The 11,865-nt window shown below is 41.0% G+C and overlaps 1 long non-coding RNA gene across 1 annotated transcript in view; it reads right to left on the bottom strand.

Annotated features, from left to right (window-relative positions):
- Window positions 1-5,038: 5,038 nt before the first annotated feature.
- Window positions 5,039-11,865, bottom strand: part of LOC125104202 (uncharacterized) — a 68,709-nt gene continuing 61,882 nt past the window's right edge. Inside the window, exons 5-6 of the long non-coding RNA XR_007128612.1 lie at window positions 8,557-8,683; window positions 5,039-5,274 (exon numbers count right to left, since the gene is read on the bottom strand). This is a non-coding gene — a long non-coding RNA (uncharacterized LOC125104202). The remainder of the gene's footprint in view (window positions 5,275-8,556; window positions 8,684-11,865) is intronic.

Genomic DNA, 11,865 nt, shown 5'->3' with positions numbered 1-11,865 from the left:
CTCAGTGGGTTAAAGCCTCTGCCTTCAGCTCGGGTCATGATCTCAGAGTCCTCTCTGCTCAGCGGGGAGCCTGCTTCCCCCACTCTCTCTGCCTGCTTCTCTGCCTGCTTGTGATCTCTGTCAAGTAAATAAATAAAATCTTTAAAAAAATATATATAGCAATCCCTTAGTGACCAAGATTGTTGAACTTAAATGATAATCTTCATTTACAAAATAGTGTGAAAGTAGGTTTATGATTTAAGTAATACTATATCAGTTGAATTGAGTCGAGTTTTAGAATAATACTAATGAATATGATATGTCTATGCATATAACTATAAATACCAATAAAAATGTCTCTGTGAGGGGTGTCTAGGTGACGCAGTTGGTTGAGCGGGGTGCTCTTGGTTTCAGCTCAGGTCATGATCTCAGGGTTGTGTGATGGAGCCCTGTGTCAGGCTCTGCACTGGGCATGGAGCCTGCTTGGGATTCTCCCTCTCCCTCTGTCCTTCCTCCCCTCACATATATGCACTCTCTTTCTAAAATAAATTAATTAATTTTTTAAAAAGTCATCTTTTTTCAAGTCTTGGAAAAGGAAATAACAATAATAGCTTTATACGTGTATATGGCAAGAATCAGTTTAGAAACCACTTACTCCATACACTATCTATTCTGACTACTGCGTCCTCTTTAGAGTAGTTTGTGTAATGGGTTTTAATGACCCTATTTTAAAACTGGGTACCTAGGTTCATAGAGATCAAATGGCTTGCATAATGTCATACAGTTCATGAATCATTCAGTAGGACCACAGGCAGGGCAGATGCTAAAACATTTTACAAGGAGAACAAGTGATCCAGAAACACTTACCTGAGGCTACCGGGATGGTGAGCAGTGGAAGCAGAGCTAGGAAATAGCTTTGCCCTTCAGCCTGCTCTTTCATCTGTGGGTCAGCTCAGTGCAAAAAAGCAAGACCCACCACCCTGGGGTTTGGGAGGCTCTCTATGCAAAGGCAGAGGTCTGGCTTGGGAGAGCACAGCATGCACAGGGTGAGCAAATCATTCTGTATGGTTGGAATGCCGAGTCTGTGGAGGTGCGTAGTGGGAAGTGGGGCTGGAAAGGAAGGGAAGCCTGGACTTGTGATTCTCCACTAAAAGGTGGTATCACTCCACCAGGAGCATTAGGAAATGTGAAGGGTCTTTTTGGTTTTTGGTTGTCAGGTGACCAGGGATTGCTACTGGCTTTTAGTGGGTGGGACTAGGAAGAAGAAGGGCAATTCTGCACAGAGGAGAAAACTGTTGTGCCCCAGCTGTCAACAGGCCTCTACTGGGAAACACGAGGCTAGACTTGGAAGACCCTTCAAAGCCATGCCAAAGAATTTAGATTTTAGTTGCAGGAAAGTTGGTGGTGAGAATAATAAGTCTAAGCGGCTTCCAGATTTGAGGTTGAGCAGTTGTGTGGGAGGCGCTTCCAACAGTTGAGGTGGGGACAGGGGGGCAGAAGTGAAACGTGGTAGGAGAGATGAATTCTCACCCTGCACATGTCACATATAGACTCAGCCGAGATGTACTGCATAGCTCGGGAAAGAGGCTGGAGGAGAAATACTGACTTAGAAGTCCTCAGAGCATCAGGGGTAGGTGAAGTCATGGGCACAGATGAGGTCATTCCTGAGAAGTGTGAATTTTGGATTGTTCAAGGTCAGTTTTTAATTTCAGGCAGATTTTTCTGCTTCTTATTCAGTGTGTTCACAGGAAATACCAATTAAAATTAATTTCAACCTAAGTAAAACACAATTAGGAAGATAAATTTGCTGCCAAAAGCATAATGAACTCCAGAATGAAATGTAAAATTGATTTTAGCTCACTTATCTGATATGTTTAAATGATGCTTTATCTTTCTTGATTCTACAAAACCTAGTAAGTTAGGGCAGGAAACACTTTAGAAATTTCAAGGAGATTAGGAACAGAAGGAAACAAAACAAAACAGAAGTGAGCTGTTGCTCTTCCTTCTTAGGGCTCTCTTTCATTTTGCTGGGTGATTTGCACTGTCAGGGTCTCTGGTCCCTCATTTAGCTGATGGTCTTCTGACATAACTACAGAGAGAAGTCTCTACTTGGTTAGAAGTCGGGAATGTACCAAGACACAAACTTCACTTCTCCTTCCTCTTGCCATGGAGATTATATTTCCCCACTATTGTTAGTCTGAAGCATGGCTGCTCAGATAGAAGTGGGTGCATTGTATCATTTTTTTTATGATCTAGTGATTTAAATCTTAGGTTCCACTGGAGAAAATCAAGAGGTCTGAATTATTGGCACATTAACCTATAAAGGATAGAGTCATTGGTTAAGATAATCGATTGATGTTATTTTCAATAACAATAGCGATGTGATTCTCACCGCTTCTAGAAGCACTTAGAAATTCTTGAGAAGAAATCCATTAATGCACTTCCAACTGACTTAGATTTTCAGGTTGATTTCCATAGGATTGATACAGATGGTATCACTGGGTTTAATTAGACTGGAGTTATGACTTTCCTAGGACAATATTTGGCCTGTCTTTGGGTCCTCCCTGGAGAAGGTGTGGGCACAAGACTGATTAGGAGCTTTTACTTTCCTTAGATGACCTGTTTTTCAATTGACTGTCACAGTAAACCATCCATTTGTAACTGACAGCACAGAGTAGCTGGACTCCCCAGTTCTTGCCAGAGGGAACAGAATGGAACACTCTATGGACAGAATCTTATCAAGAACTTGGTTCTTAGAAACAATATTCACATAGGGTTGCCGAAGATACGCAGTCCATAATTTCTCTAGATGACTGTTTCCTAAAGTGCTAGCTTAAATTTCCCTGAAATGTAAACAGATACTATAAGAGGACTGAATTATTTTGGTAAACTCTGGGTTAGATGAAGTTTCTTTACTGAAGGACTTCTTAGAGCATTTAATATATATCAACGTGCATGCAAATATCCCAAAAGACAAATCTGATATGAATATGCAGCAGGTTCCCCAATACACTTGCCCACAGAAATCTTTGTTTTAGGTCATATAATAGGGAATAATCATGTTCCTCAGAATGCATCTTGTTTTAGATACTCTAAATTTTATCCTTGGATCAAGCCAGGTCATCAGAATTCTGGGCACTTAGTTACATTACCCTGGTTTCCCTGTCATAGCATTACTTTAAATTTAAGGTATGTGATTAAGCTATGTTAAAGGATATTGTAAACAATAGCCCTACAGCATTCACTATTATATCTAATATAGAGATACCCTGGAACACACTGTGGATAACCCAGACAGTAATTCTTTTTTTTTTTTTTTTTAAGATTTTATTTATTTATTTGACAGAGATCACAAGTAGGCAGAGAGGCAGGCAGAGAGAAAGAGGGGGAAGCAGGCTCCCTACTGAGCAGAGAGCCCGATGCGGGGCTCGATCCCGGGACCCTGGGATCATGACCTGAGCCGAAGGCAGAGGCTTCAACCTACTGAGCTACCCAGGTGCCCCCAGACAGTAATTCTTTGCGAGAATCCATGGAGACATTTCTTTAAGTCAACACAGGAATAAGCTGTGTTTTACCTAAGCAACTTTTCTTTTTTAAATTTAGTAGGCACTATAAATTTTATAACTGATTCTTTTTCTTTCCTTTGACTGATAAGAAGTTCATGATGCAATCTGTAGCCACCCTCTACAGAGATACATCACTGTATGTTAGGCACTTGGTACAAATTTCACCTTGGTTTACATATGATTCCTTTCTCCTATGATTACTTTCCACTTACTTGCTTTCCAAATTTAAAAACCTGGTTCATTAATTCTTTCAACTAATATTTCTTTAGCCTCTTCAAAGGGACAAGCCCTGGTCTTGGTGTTGAAAATTAAATGGCAAAAAGAGATATATGGTCTTTACTCTTCAGATCTTATAGTCTAGAGTTAAATATAGACTAGCAAATATACACTAGCAAATATACACTACACCATATCCAGGGTGATAAGGACTTGATGAGGAAGTACAAAGGGATATCCAAACCCTGTGGAGAGGAGTATCTGGGCAGTGCAGTCGGTTAAGTGGTCGACTTTTGGTTTTGCCTCAGGTCGTGGTCTCAGGGTTATGGGATTGAGCCTTGTTTTGGGCTCCACACTCACCACCAAGTCTGCTTAAGACTCTCTCTCCCTCTGCCCCACCCTGCTTTCTCTATATCTCTCAAATAAATAAAAATAAATCTTAAACATTTATTTTTAATGCCAGAGCATGGCATTGCTATGTTGTTTCCTCCTGCTTGAGTGCTTGGGCTCTCATTTTCTGGTAGGAGATTCCACAAAGTCTCATAGCTAAACATACCTAGCCTCGGACAGTCTGTGTTTCCCACAACACACTGTCTTATCCAATTAGCTAGATAGGGAGAGGGTATAAGAAGGGAGGAGAAGGGCAAGAGGACACACACTTTGGGGATGTCTGCATTTGGGGGGAATAAGGAAAATCAGCTAGAGAAGGATCAAAAGGAGTTCCCGTCAGGGAGACAGGAAGCCTAGAGACCTTCAAGGTCCTGGAAGCCTTGGGAGGAGAGGCTTTTTAATGTTTCCATCACTACAGAGAAGTCAGGAATGTTAAAGACTGCTGTGCAGCCTTGGATTTGGTGATGCAATGAGCAATGGCAACTCTCAAAGAACAATTTTAGCTGCACGGTAAGGAAGCAAAGAGTAAGGATTATATAACCCAATGTGACTGCAAGTGGTGAGGCAATGAAAACAAGTACAGACTTGCTTCTGGACAATTTGGGGAGTAGAGGGAAAGTGAGAGATAGGGTGGTACCTTAAGGGAACAGCAGGGTCAGGAGAAGGTTGATGCTTTTTTGAATGACCAAATGCTTTACTTATATACATCTCTCATCACAAAAGACTGATGAATGTAGCTATGCCACGGTTGCTGGGCACTGGGATAATGCATACAGTCAACATTCTGAAATGCTTCTTAAAAGAGCACTTGAATCATAACCTAAATTTTTAGGAGGGGCAGTGATTTCTTATCCACCATATCTTGATCAAACGTCAGATAGCCTTAACCTAATATTTGAAAAGTGAATAGTTTAAACTCATTTGTTGAGTTGTTCTTTTGCAGTGGGGTAACAGCCAAACAGTGACAACCAAACAGAGAATTTTGCAAGCAGAGAGCACTTCTTCTGGCAGCAGTAGCCCAGGGTGGCAGCTGTTCTAGATGAAAGATGTGGGTTTGAGATTGAGAGAACGGAGGGAAGGCTTGAAGGATGATGATGAGGACGGTCCCCAGAGTCTTCTTAAACTAAGTATCGAACATAGAATAGTACTTTAGGTAAAAGGGCAATGGAGCAAAAAACACCCTGTGACTTCTAGGCGTGCACACACGTGCACGTGCACACACGCACACACCCACACACCCCTGTACTACTGGCCTACCTCCATGTGTGCTTGCTGACGCTCAAGCTTGCCCACACTCCGAGGTCATTTTTCTTCTAGGGAGAGAGTAGACAAGAAGCCTCTGAACTGTTTCCTCAGATTCTTTGTCTCATTCTAAGGGTCTGCTGCTCACATGGTTCCTGAATTTTTGCTACCTTCTCATTTACTCCTTCATTTCCGAGTCTGGGCTTCCTCTCATTCCCCAGTATTGATGCCTGCCCTACAGAGAACTGCTTCCTTCCTTGCTCATCCTTGGGGCCTCTCCTCACCCTGGCATTTCACCCATCACCCTTGTCCTGCCTGCCTCTCCAAGAATCAGTGCTGGGTCAGCAATAAATAATAATGTCAGCTAACCAGTGTTTACTCTGTGCCAGGCATAGTTCTAACTGTTTCATATGAATTGCTTCATTTTATCATCTTAACAATTTTTTGATAAGGCGGGTTTACGGATGAAGAAACAGGAACACCAAGTTGAAGCAACTTGTCCAGGTCCCACATCTAGGAAGTTTCAGAGCTGAGAGTCTGGCTTCAGAGCCCATGGTTCCTAGCCCTTGTATTATATTGCCCCATTCATAGCTTAGATGAAAAGGACCAGAAACACAATTTATACCATGAGGGATCAGAAGCCTGGCCAGATGCTGGGTATCAGAAGCATAGGAATCTAGGCCTAGAATCTGGGTAGCAGGTCCAAAGTGTCACTAGACAGAAAGAAGCTCCATACCACTATAGGCCAAGAGGGACTCTCCTTCAGAAAATTCCTGAATTGAGAATTGGGAGGAATGGAGAATGAGGCAACACCTCATGAGGTAGGAAAACACGGTAATTAGGGCTATATCTGCCTGGTCCAGGGACTCCCAGTGTCTTTCTTGGGCCCACATTAGAAGCTCTGTTATGGACTGAATAATGTCCCTCCTAAAAGATGTTAAAGTCCCAGCCCCCAGTACCTGTGAATGTGACCTTATTTGGAAATAGGGTCTTTGCATATCAGACAGATGCATGAACAGGAAGAAGTCCTTGTGAAGAGGAAGGTAGAAGTTGGGGTGATGCATCTCCAAGCCAAGGAAAACCAAAGGTGGCCAGAAATCCACCAGAAACTAAGAGGGGGATGGAAAGGTTTCTCCTTCATAGCCCTCAGAGGAACCAATCCTGCTGACACCTTAATACTGGATTTCTAGCCTAAGAACTATAAGAAAATAACTTGGTTATTTGAGCCATCCAGCAAGTGATACTTTGTTATGACAGCCTTAGTTAAGTAAGTTAACTAATAAGATCTCAATTCCATAGAACCTTTCCATGAGATGTCTGGCTGTGGTTCACACTTCTAAGTCATAAGGCTCTCAGGGACCCCTCTTTCCCATGACAGAAACCATGGAATAAATGAGAAAGAAAGGGAAAAGGAAGGATATTTGTAGGAACTACAGCCTTCCAGAAGATAGTTGCACATTAAGGCAGTATTTTTAGGCTTAACATGAATTCAACTGGTACTCTGCTAGGTTTCAGCTGGTAGAGCCCGTCATCTGTCCTTAGCAACACAAATCTGCAACACCCTCATTTGAAGAAATAAATATACTGCTTACAAATCAGCCTGTACCAACATCCTGCACTGCAGAGTAGGATGGGCTATGTGTCATTCTAGAGCACATGCCTTATCTTCACGTATACCTCTACCTCCCAGACTGGACTTTTCAAGACATACAGAGAAGTGGAAAACACATTTACTTCTCTAGGAATTAGTAGCCGTGGAAAAAACCCTGTGAAATAAAAGTAAGAAAGCTTGGTGCTTTATTTTAAAACTCTCTCTACCACTTGCATGGCTACGCATGGTAAACATGGGAGATTTTCTACACAAGTGACTTGCATTCTGACCTCGCTAATTTCTCACCACCCCCCAACTCTTCTAGGACACTGGAGTGTGTAGAGCCAGACCTATAGGGTTAGCCTTAGCAGAACACAATTCAATTCTTCTTAGTAGAAAAATGTATCCATGCCATTTGTGAGTGTGTGCCATTATGTGGGAATCTGGAAAAAAAAAGGGAGGGGAATATTGGGATCTATAAGCATGTTGGTATCGTTTAAGAGTTTTAGAAGTTTTGGGACGCCTGGGTGGCTCAGTCAGTTAAGCATCTGCTTTCAGCTCAGGTCATGATCCCAGGGTCCTGGAATTGAGCCCTGCATCAGGCTCCCTGCTCAGCAGAGAGTCTGCTTTTCCCTCTCCCTCTGCTGCTCCCCGCGCTGGTGTTCTCACTCTTGCACACTCTTTCTCTCAAATAAGTAAATACAATCTTAAAAAAAAGAAAGAAAAAAGTCTCACTAGGTGCTGCTGTCATAACCACTTTCTAAGGTCTGTAAGGATTCTGAGCACAGTGATGTGAAAGCCAGCACTGCTGAAACTCCCAGCCTGTGCAGTCACACACTGACCAGCTTCATCGGAGTCCAGGTTAGGTAATCAGCTGTGCCTAAGACTCAAATTACGTTGGAGTTTGGTTTTTCTCTGGGATGTAAGAAATCTGGTTTTCTCTGGGATGTAAGAAATAATCCTGGGTATGGTCTAGTCAAAAGGTATCTAGACTTTCCTTTTCTTTTAGTCAAAAAAAATGTGTCACCAACATATATGGACAATATTAATAACCAGAACCTGTGTTTCTTCTAGTGGAAAGAAGACTGCCAGGAAATCAGGAGACCTGGATCCTTGTCCTGAACGTAATACCATGGGCAATTCCAGTTCTCTGGGATTCCTTCATTTATAAAAGTTGGACTTGTACCCAGTAACTTCAAAAGTAACCTCTAATTTTAAAATATCACAGTTTTGTCTCTAACTCCAAAATATTCATATGATTGAACAAATAATGTGTGATTTTTTTTTAGCATATTCTCAAGTAATTGTTTCAGAAATCAGAAAGAACAAAATTATCGTTGTCACAATGGAAGACACTCCACTTTTCCTATCATCACTTTGTGACCTAATTTAGCTTAGGAACATCTTATTATAAATTATCTAATTGACTATTAATATTGAATTAAAAATTCTAATAAGAATAATACAATGATAGAACATTTTTCAGTATCTATAATAATCAAATAAACATCTGTTTGGCAGCTATCAGCAGAAGTGAATTGGGAGTAGAATGAGAGGGGAGAGCATACGTACCCTGGTTGGGATCAATTCTTTGTTTCAATTCTTCTTATTTAATTTCCATTGAGCTTTTGTAATATTCCTGTCCAGAACTACTATGTCATTTTCTTGGGTATTGTCAAAATGGCTGCCTTGCTCCATCCTGGAAGAGAAAATGTTTTACCAAAGTTCAAAACATCCATTTTTATCTGCAAAGCCTATGGCAGCATTTTCTCTATCAGCATCACCATGATCACTATTGAAAATTAAACATACAATATTCAGTATTTTCAGTGGTGTAAGCTGTAGAACTTTTACCTTATTACAAAGAGGGGAACACAATATGGCTCTGATTACCTGCTTTCTGCATGGGAGAGCCGAGGCTTTCAGTGAATGGACTTTGTGCTGACAAGATTTTAAAAGGTTGTATGCTTGGCCCTTAGCCTTTCAGCATGGTGAACATTTGCCATGGATAGTGGCCTTGAAAACCCTAGGGCCCACAACAAAAGGATATTTCCCCTTTACAGGGTCAAACCCATGCGGCATACTTCCCTATCAGCCCAGGCACCACACACAAGTTCCTTTCACAGTATGGCATGCATAAAGCCTGTAATTATCAGCTGCAGGTAGTGGACACCTCCTTGTGGAATATACAGAAATGGAAAAAAAAATGTGGAAGAATCTGTAGCAAGAATTCTCTTTTTTGAATTAGCCCTGAGAGGCCCTGCCTCTGAGAGTTCGAGAATAGATATGGCTTTTAATCAGCTCCTTTTGCTTACTGAACTGGCAATTTCAGAGTCAGAAGGTAATCATACATAGACAATTATGGCTTCAAGAACTTTCCTAACATATTCAGCCAGAGCACAGATCCATCAAATTTCATACTACTATATACTCTGGGCTAACTGTATGCTACTTTCAGAGCTATGATGCATTTGTTGGTATTCATTTAGGTGTTTTGATTATGTAGTAGATGCTATTGTGTGATGCCCAGATACCCTTTGTAAATCAGAGTATCAGCTACCAAGAGTGTTTTCTGCTGAAGATCCGTAACGGAGTCCCTCCCTGAGAATTGTCTTTAGCCCAAGGGAGTTGTCTCACATAGGCTGCACTCCCTTCCGGGTAGCCCAAATCCAAAGATGGGTTTATGCAGGAATATAAGATCTGCTCCTTTATCTCAATTCTGTAAAGCTCCAAAGAGCCATCCTAGGTTCAGAGCTCCCCAAGGGATCAACTGAAGTCTCTGTTGTGACTGAATTAAATTCAGCCTCTCCTTTTGTCCCATCCCATCCTGCCTCCCTCATTCCCTTAAATCTTAAAATACTTTCTGGATGAAATCGCATCTGCTACAAGTATGATATGACAGAAACCAAGCTGCCATTTATCCTGCTTTCAGGATGCTAGGGAGAGGGATCTGAACATAGAGAAGGCCTAATGTCATGTCCAATCCTTTCCCATCTTGGGGTGAGGGGTCAAGGTGTCAACCCTTGGTCATCTCAAAGCCAAAGAAAACTGAAAAAGCCAGTCACTTCTAGGGATGGCCTTGGGGGTTTATTCTACCTTAGGACGTGCTCAGGAATATTTGGAAAGTAACAAATTAAGGTCAGCTAAGTTCTCAGATTCCCTGAGAACTGATCCTAGCTTCCTCAAGTCACTTGTATTATGAACTATGTGGGAGTAGGCTAAGGCAGGTTATCCATTCTCTAAGACTTGGGTTAGGAATGTGAAAGAGGGCACGGATGCTTATTTAACTGCCCTCTATTTTATGCTATTAAGTAGAGATTGGAGTTGATGTCAGCTAAACTGTGCCCCCCAAAGCCTCTGTTGTCTTTTTAGGACTCAACAAATCACACTGAAATGGCTTCTCGCTCCTCTTAGAGTTAAAGGGACTTTGTGCGGCAATCTTTTCCTATTACTACTAAACTATTGAGTTTAGTTGTATTGAGTTCTATTTGAGTTCTAGTTGTATGAGAGAGAAAGCCCCTGACCCCTAGGTATGTGTAGTGTGAGAAACAGGACACATAAAGCTCTATCAGTACTTTCCACTGCAACTGATTGCTTTCAGACCATTGCCCAAACTGCCCGTAATGCTGGGGGTTTGGCATTACCAGATTTATGTGAAATACTCATTGACCTGAACATTCCTCTAGAACAGGTTCTTTGTCTTTCTGTTCTTTCTCAAAACTATTTTATTCATTTATTATTTTTAATGATTGTTTACCAACTGTTGTTGCAAAACACCCTCTCCTGCCCATCAGGAAGGTTACTCGTATTTCTTTTTTAAAAAAATTACTCATCTATTTTTAAAATTGGTAATAAAGTACTATGGTCCAAACATCAAAAATAACAAAAAATATATAGTAAAATCTCCTCCTGCCCCTATTTCTCACCTGCCCAGTCAAAATATTCATTTCACCCCAAAGTTACCAAAACGAGTTAGTCTTTCTAGCCTTTTGACATTGTAACATACCATATCCAGTTCTCAGCACTTTGGCTTTTTTATCTAATAATACAACATAGAGATCTTTTCTGATTACTGAACATTTGATAAAAAATTATGTTCTTTAAGAACATAATAATAAGAGCATATACTGAGGGATCTTTAGGAATTGTTAGGATCTTTCAAAGATGGCATAATAAGTAAAAATTAGGAAGTTTCTTGGGGTTGGGTTGGAGGCAGATGGAGTATGGTATCTTACTTTTCTCTGTAGAGATTTAGTAGGAATACTGAAAAGGAAGAAAAAACATAACAGCAAATCAGCCAAGGACACAGTATGGGGAGAAAAAAAAAAAAAGGAAAAGAGGGATCCAGAGCCAAATGTGCCCATAGCTAGTATGGAAGCCATATAGTTTGGGTTAAGAGCAAGATAGTTGACCAGGGCCTAGGTGGCCTACAGGGCAAAGGCAAGGTCACGGTCTCTAGCCCAAGATGAGCTAGAAGGGAATGTTCTAGCTAGAAAGGAAGAAGGGAATGTTCAGATTTCCATAGATGCAAGGAGGTAATCCTGGATCTACATTCAGAGAGGGTGGGATCAAAGCACACAGATAAACTTGGAAAAACATACATTTTTTTAAACTTATTTGTTAAAATAAATTTCAATATTGATAACCTCAAAATAATCTCAAAATATTGAGAGAGAGAATGAATGAGAATGAATCTCAAGCAGACTTCCACTGAGCATGGAGCCTGACTTGGGGCTTGATCTCACAACGCTGAGACATTCAACTGACTAAGCCACCCAGGTGCCCCCAAAGAACATATTTTTAAAAAATTATGTGTCAGTGGGTTTTTCATTGATAACTGGTTTAATTTAAAATATTCGAGGTTTGTTGGACTTTCATAAA

This window comes from Lutra lutra, chromosome 7 (genome assembly GCF_902655055.1).
Source record: "Lutra lutra chromosome 7, mLutLut1.2, whole genome shotgun sequence".
NCBI classification, from domain to species: Eukaryota; Metazoa; Chordata; class Mammalia; order Carnivora; family Mustelidae; genus Lutra; species Lutra lutra.
The sequence above is the reverse complement of the archived record's forward strand: the minus strand, read 5'-3'. Positions and strand labels throughout refer to the sequence as shown.